Source organism: Entelurus aequoreus, linkage group LG25 (assembly GCF_033978785.1).
Source record: "Entelurus aequoreus isolate RoL-2023_Sb linkage group LG25, RoL_Eaeq_v1.1, whole genome shotgun sequence".
NCBI lineage: Eukaryota > Metazoa > Chordata > Actinopteri > Syngnathiformes > Syngnathidae > Entelurus > Entelurus aequoreus.
Window position 1 is genome coordinate 40748799 of NC_084755.1, and position 7500 is coordinate 40756298.

At 36.0% G+C, this 7500-nt stretch overlaps 1 protein-coding gene across 1 annotated transcript in view; it reads left to right on the forward strand.

The window, feature by feature from the left end:
• Positions 1-7500, forward strand: part of smurf2 (SMAD specific E3 ubiquitin protein ligase 2) — a 170662-nt gene that overhangs the window by 68298 nt on the left and 94864 nt on the right. The gene's annotated exons all lie outside the window — the stretch shown is intronic.

Here is a 7500-nt window from a genome sequence, read left to right on the forward strand (position 1 = left end):
GTTAACCCGGCCGTATTGGCATGTGTTGCAATGTTAAGATTTCATCATTGATATATAAACTATCAGACTGCGTGGTCGCTAGTAGTGGCTTTCAGTAGGCCTTTAAGTAACACTTGTCTTTTGTAAAGTACATGTGTACAGCAGATTTGATCATCAACAATGTCATTTGTCTGAGTAAAGGACAGATAAGAAATATATAAACTATATTGCCAAAAGTATTTGGCCACCTGCCTTGACTCACATATGACCTTGAAGTGCCATCCCATGGAATTCGTCCAAAATGTTTTGCTATCCTGGAGCATTCAAAGTTCCTTTCACTGAAACTAAGGAGCCAAGCCCAACTCCTGAAAAACAACCCCACACCATAATTCCTCCTCCACCAAATTTCACACTCGGCACAATGCAGTCCGAAATGTAGCGTTCTCCTGGCAACCTCCAAACCCAGACTGGTCCATCAGGTTGCCAGAAGGAAAAGTGTGATTCATCAGTCCAGAGAAGGCGTCTCCACTGCTCTAGAGTCCAGTGGTGATGTCCTTTACACCACTGCATCCCACGCTCTGCATTGGACTTGGTGATGTATGGCTTGGATGCAGCTGCTCGGCCATGGAAACCCGTTCCATGAAGCTCTCTGCGTACTGCACGTGGGCTAATTGGAAGGTCACATGAAGTTTGGAGCTCTGTTGCAAGTGACTGTGCAGAAAGTCTTTGCACTATGCTGACCTCTCCACTACCACTTGCTGTTGTTCCCAAACTCTTCACTTTCCTTATAATAAAGTTAAGTTTGGAATATTTAGGAGCGAGGACATTTCACGACTGGATTTGTTGCATCCTACGACAGTTCCATGCTGGAAATCACTGAGAGCGGCCCATTCTTTCACACATGTTGGTAGAAACCGTCTCCATGCCTAAGTGCTTGATTTGATACACCTGTGATCAGAACACCTGATTCCCATCATTTGGATGGGTGGCCAAATACTTTTGGCAATATAGTGTATATACAAAAATCCATAAAAATTTAAAAAAATCTGTATTAAAAAACGATTTTTGATATTTATTTTCTAAATGATTAAGAGTCGTAACAAATAAGAATCCCGATTTATTAGAAAATTAAACACCCCTACTGTAAATGGAACAATGTTACCACTGATGATTTTACTGTACATTTTTCCATAGAGCGTCAACAAGTCACAAGTCAAATTTAAACGCAACTAGCTAGCCTGTAAAATGATAGGTTTATGATCATAAATAACTGGCAGCTCAGTCACCAGAATTTTACCATCAAATGTACAATGTTTTTACACCAAAAACTGTACATCTAAAAACTGTACCACTGTTGTCATTAGGTTGAAATTCTGGTGACTGAGGTGAGTTGCCAGGTTTTTTACTGTAAAATCTACTTTTCCTGTTTGTACAGTGCAGTACTGGAAATGAAAACATGTTACCAATGATGACTTTATAGTCAATTTCTGGTGGCTGAGTTACCAGTTTTTCTTTACTGTAATATCTACTGACTTTTTCACAGTGTAGTTATGCAGACATGCCATCAAAGATTGTGAAGCCAAGCGAAACAACGCGACGGTCCAAATTTGTCCCACTCCGGGCGTCCGTGGTCTAACACAAGAAGACACTATCCTCCTCAGTCATTTGTAGATAAATAGTGTGTTCCGTCAAACTAAAAGTGTCTTGTGTACTTGACTTTTCCCTTTCCTTGGGGAATGGTGTTGTGTTTTGCTGTGTTTGGGTCAGGCTGTCATGGTGAAGGAGCATGTAAAGGTTGAGTGCTCACCCAGGTGGTTTCTGTGGTGCCCATTCCTGCCATTCCAGTGCTGAGGAGCTGAGCAAACATTCAGTTAGGGAGACCGCAGATAAGACGCTCTGTCTGAGCGTGTCTGGAACGCCACAATAGCGCCTGTCTGATTGGTGGACACTCCTTCAAATTAGGCCTGATTGGGATTCAGAGCATTTTGTTCACAGTTAACTCAGAACTAATTACCAGTAATCACGTGTAGATACCATTTTTTTTATATAGCATAGACAGACTAGATAAGGCAATTCCCGAAGGAATTGCGTGGGAATGCTCCGATGCTGAAGTTGAACTGAAATCCTGGAATTTTTTAGAATTGTTGAAAGGGAGCACACAATATTTTGAAGTTGGAACGGTTTGAATGGTATGAAAAATGTGGGAGTTGTGGAACTTTGAAAAATGTCCCATTCATTTCAATGGGAATTTTGGGAAAAGCGGGAATTTTTTTGAAAGTGTTAAAAAACTAGAATTTTTTAAATTGGTCGAGAAATGTTGAGATAGTAACATGTTGAATTGAGAAATGGTATTGCGGAATTCCTAGAGTTTAAAGGTTAGAAGTAAGGTTAGGAAAAAAAAACAGGAATTCCTGGAAATGTGTTGAACGTGGTTGTTTTAATTTCCAGGATGAGTTGAATGTGTTGAAGGTGGAATGGTTTGAATCGGTTGAAAAATGTGGGAATTGTGGAAGTTAGAAAAATTTATAATTTATTTTGTATGGGGAAAATGTCCCTAAAAATTGGGAATTTTTTTAGAATTGTTGAAAGGGAGCACACAATATTTTGAAGTTGGAACGGTTAGAATCGTATGAAAAATGTGGGAGTTGTGGAACTTTGAAAAATGTCCCATTCATTTCAATGGGAATTTCGGGAAAAGCGGGAATTTTTTTGAAAGTGTTAAAAAATTAGAATTTTTCAAATCGGTCAAGAAATGTTGAGATAGTAACATGTTGAATTGAGAAATGGTATTGCGGAATTCCTAGAGTTTAAAGGTTCGAAATAAGGTTAGAAAAAAACAGGAATTCCTGGAAATGTGTTGAACGTGGAAAAATGGTTGTTTTAATTTCCAGGATGAGTGGAATGTGTTGAAGGTGGAATGGTTTGAATCGGTTGAAAAATGTGGGAATTGTGGAAGTTAGAAAAATGTATAATTTATTTTGAATGGGGAAAATGTCCCTAAAAATTGGGAATTTTTTTAGAATTGTTGAAAGAGAGCACACAATATTTTGAAGTTGGAACAGTTTGAATCAGATGAAAAATGTGGGAGTTGTGGAACTTTGAAAAATGTCCCATTCATTTCAATGGGAATTTCGGGAAAAGCGGGAATTTTTTGAAAGTGTTAAAAAACTAGAATTATTCAAATCGGTCGAGAAATGTTGAGATAGTAACATGTTGAATTGAGAAATGGTATTGCGGAATTCCTAGAGTTTAAAGGTTAAAATAAGGTTAGAAAAAAACCCAGGAATTCCTGGAAATGTGTTGAAGGTGGATTGGTTTGAATCGGTTGAAAAATGTGGGAATTGTGGAAGTTACAAAAATGTATAATTTATTTTGTATGGGGAAAATGTCCCTAAAAATTGGGAATTTTTTTATATTGTTGAAAGGGAGCACACAATATTTTGAAGTTGGAACAGTTTGAATCAGATGAAAAATGTGGGGAAAATGTGCCATTGATTTCAATGGGAATTTCCAAAACATTTGGGAATTTCGGGAAGAGCGGGAATTTTTTTGAAAATGTTTAAAAAATAAAAATTTGTCAAATCGGTCGAGAAATGTTGAGATAGTAACATGTTGAATTGAGAAATGGTATTGCGGAATTCCTAGAGTTTAAAGGTTAGAAATAAGGTTAGAAAGAAAAATCAGGAATTCCAGCAAATTTGTTAAATGTGGAAAAATGGTTGTCTGAATTTCCAGGATGAGTTGAATGTGTTGAAGGTGGAATGGTTTGAATCGGTTGAAAAATGTGGGAATTGTGGAAGTTTGGAAAATGTATAATTTATTTTGAATGGGGAAAATGTCCCTAAAAATTGGGAATTTTTTTAGAATTGTTGAAAGAGAGCACACCATATTTTGAAGTTGGAACGGTTTGAATCAGATGAAAAATGTGGGAGTTGTGGAACTTTGAAAAATGTCCCTTTCATTTCAATGGGAATTTCGGGGAAAGTGGGAATTTTTTTGAAAGTGTTTAAAAACTTGAATTTTTCAAATCGGTTGAGAAATGTTGAGGTAGTAACCTGTTGAATTGAGAAATGGTATTACGGAATTCCTAAAGTTTAAAGGTTAGAAATAAGGTTAGGAAAAAAACCCAGGAATTCCTGGAAATGCGTTGAACGTGGTTATTTTAATTTCCAGGATGAGTGGAATGTGTTGAAGGTGGAATGGTTTGAATCGGTTGAAAAATGTGGGAATTGTGGAAGTTAGAAAAATGTATGATTTATTTTGAATGGGGAAAATGTCCCTAAAAATTGGGAATTTTTTTAGAATTGTTCAAAGAGAGCACACACTATTTTGAAGTTGGAACTGTTTGAATGGTATGAAAAATGTGGGGAAAATGTCCCATTGATTTCAATGGGAATTTCCAAAACATTTGGGAATTTCGGGAAGAGCGGGAATTTTTTTGAAAATGTTTTAAAAAATTTACATTTTTCTAATCGGTCGAGAAATGTTGAGATAGTAACATGTTGAATTGAGAAATGGTATTGTGGAATTCCTAGAGTTTAAAGGTTAGAAATAAGGTTAGAAAAACATAACGGGAATTCCAGGAAATTTGTTAAACGTGGAAAAATGGTTGTTTTAATTTCCAGGATGAGTTGAATGTGTTGAATGTTTGAATCGGTTGAAAAATGTGGGAATTGTGGAAGTTAGAAAAATGTATAATTTATTTTGTATGGGGAAAATGTCCCTAAAAATTGGGAATTTTTTTATATTGTTGAAAGGGAGCACACAATATTTTGAAGTTGGAATGGTTTGAATCAGAGGAATACGAGGCGGAGGTGTTTTTACGGTGCGTTCAAGAGGCACTGAGCAGAGTAGGATGCCACAACGCTCGCCAGAAATAATAAATAATAACAGATTTTATTGTTTTGAATTAAAATGATCGTAAAACTGTGATTGATAACCGCGCTTTGTTGACACCACTCAAGTGCAAGTTAGCTCAAATGCTAACATGAATACAGGAGACATTAATGTCTTTCCCCATCAAGAAACAACATATATATTACAACTAAGATATTCAAATGTGTACATTGAACCTCCTCAAAGTGATCGTTCGATACGTGAAGGAATAACGACGACAGGAAGTGAACTGTACTAACACCCGTTTTTTTCTAAAAACACTTAAATCTTTGCAAATTAGGAGGAAAGAAGATAAACGCATTTAAACACTTAAATGAAAATATGTCTCTTAAGAAGCTATAACGTTGATTGTTTCTTCTGCCAAGAAAGTATATCGTCTATTTATTTTATTGTCTTTTCAAATAAAAATGACTTAAAAGATTACAGTGTGTGTTTAAGTAGTTTTTGAGCACATTCAACAGTAACGCGATAATAATAATAACCTTTTCATATTTTTACATCCCTACCGCTAAGCTAGCTAAATTAGCCAGTTTAATTGTTGACGTCGATACCAAGGGTCGTATATGATCGATACTATATTGAGGAGGTCGATATTTTTATTTTCTTAAAAACATTTTTTGTTTTTGTAATGTTTTCGAGCTCTGAATAATTCGCTTGACACAGATGGAACTTGAGGGCAAAAACCAGAGGATTTAAAATATTAGTAGATTTTGCTTTTGTTTAGTTATTGACTTACTGTGGATGTGATCAAAACAATTGTATGTAATTCACTTGTTTCAATATTGTGTTGAAATCGTTAAAACTGTTAATAGCACTCATTATAAATACAGTAAAGCATTTGTTCGTCAATATATTGACCTACAAATTATTGCCGATAAATAATTTTATTGCTATTATATTTTTTAAGCCAAGTTAAATACTGATGAAATGATAATACATAATAATAATGAATTTCGGGAAAAACTGGAATTTTTCCAGTTCAAAAACAACTTTGTTTTTTGTCCTGAATAAGAGGAATGTTTTGAAGGTGGAATGGTTGAAGTGGGTTAAAAAATGTAAACGGAGTCATCGCATTAAAAAAGGTTGGGAATCAGGCTAAAAAAAAACAGGAATTCCAGGAAATGTGTTGAATATGGAAAAATGGTTGTTTGAATTTCCAGGATGAATTGAATGTGTTACAAGTGGAATGGTTTGAATCGGTTAAAAAATGTGAGAATTGTGGAAGTTTGAAAAATGGATCATTTATTTTGAATGGGGGAAAATGTCCCTAAAAACTGGGAATACTTAAAAATCTGGGAATTGTTTTATACTGTATTGTTGAAAGGGAGCACTCAATTCCTGAAATGGCTGTAAAAAAATGTGGGAGTTGTTGAACTTTGAAAAATGTCTCATTCATTTCAATAGGAATTTCTGAAAAAAATTGATTTTTTTTTGAAAATGCAAAAAAATGTGAATGTTCTGAATGGTTGGTGTTGGAATTTTTCAAATCGGTCGAGAAATGTTGAAGTAGCATCATTTTTAATTGGGAAATGGTATTAAGGAATTCCTGGAATTTCGGGAAAAACTGGAATTTTTTTGTCAATGTTTTACACATATCTCTTATGTGTGAGTGCCATCATATTGCAGTCTACACGTATCTCTTATGTGTGACTGCCATCATATTGCAGTCTACACGTATCTCTTATGTGTGACTGCCATCATATTGCAGTCTACACATATCTCTTATGTGTGGCTGCCATCATATTGCAGTCTACACGTATCTCTTATGTGTGACTGCCATCATATGTCAGTCTACACGTATCTCTTATGTGTGACTGCCATCATATTGCAGTCCTACACGTATCTCTTATGTGTGACTGCCATCATATTGCAGTCTACACGTATCTCTTATGTGTGACTGCCATCATATTGCAGTCTACACATATCTCTTATGTGTGACTGCCATCATATTGCAGTCTACACGTATCTCTTATGTGTGACTGCCATCATATTGCAGTCTACACATATCTCTTATGTGTGACTGCCATCATATTGCAGTCTACACATATCTCTTATGTGTGACTGCCATCATATTGCAGTCTACACGTATCTCTTATGTGTGACTGCCATCATATTGCAGTCTACACATATCTCTTATGTGTGACTGCCATCATATTGCAGTCTACACGTATCTCTCATGTGTGACTGCCATCATATTGCAGTCTACACGTATCTCTTATGTGTGACTGCCATCATATTGCAGTCTACACATATCTCTTATGTGTGACTGCCATCATATTGCAGTCTACACGTATCTCTTATGTGTGACTGCCATCATATTGCAGTCTACAAGTATCTCTTATGTGTGACTACCATCATATTGCAGTCTACAAGTATCTCTTATGTGTGACTGCCATCATATTGCAGTCTACAAGTATCTCTTATGTGTGACTGCCATCATATTGCAGTCTATACGTATCTCTCATGTGTGACTGCCATCATAGTGCTGTCTACACGTATCTCTTATGTGTGACTGCCATCTTATTGCAGTCTATACGTATCTCTTATGTGTGACTGCCATCTGCTGGTCACACTTATCATTACACCATGTACCAAGTAAAATAGCTTTGAGGTCGGTAAGCACAA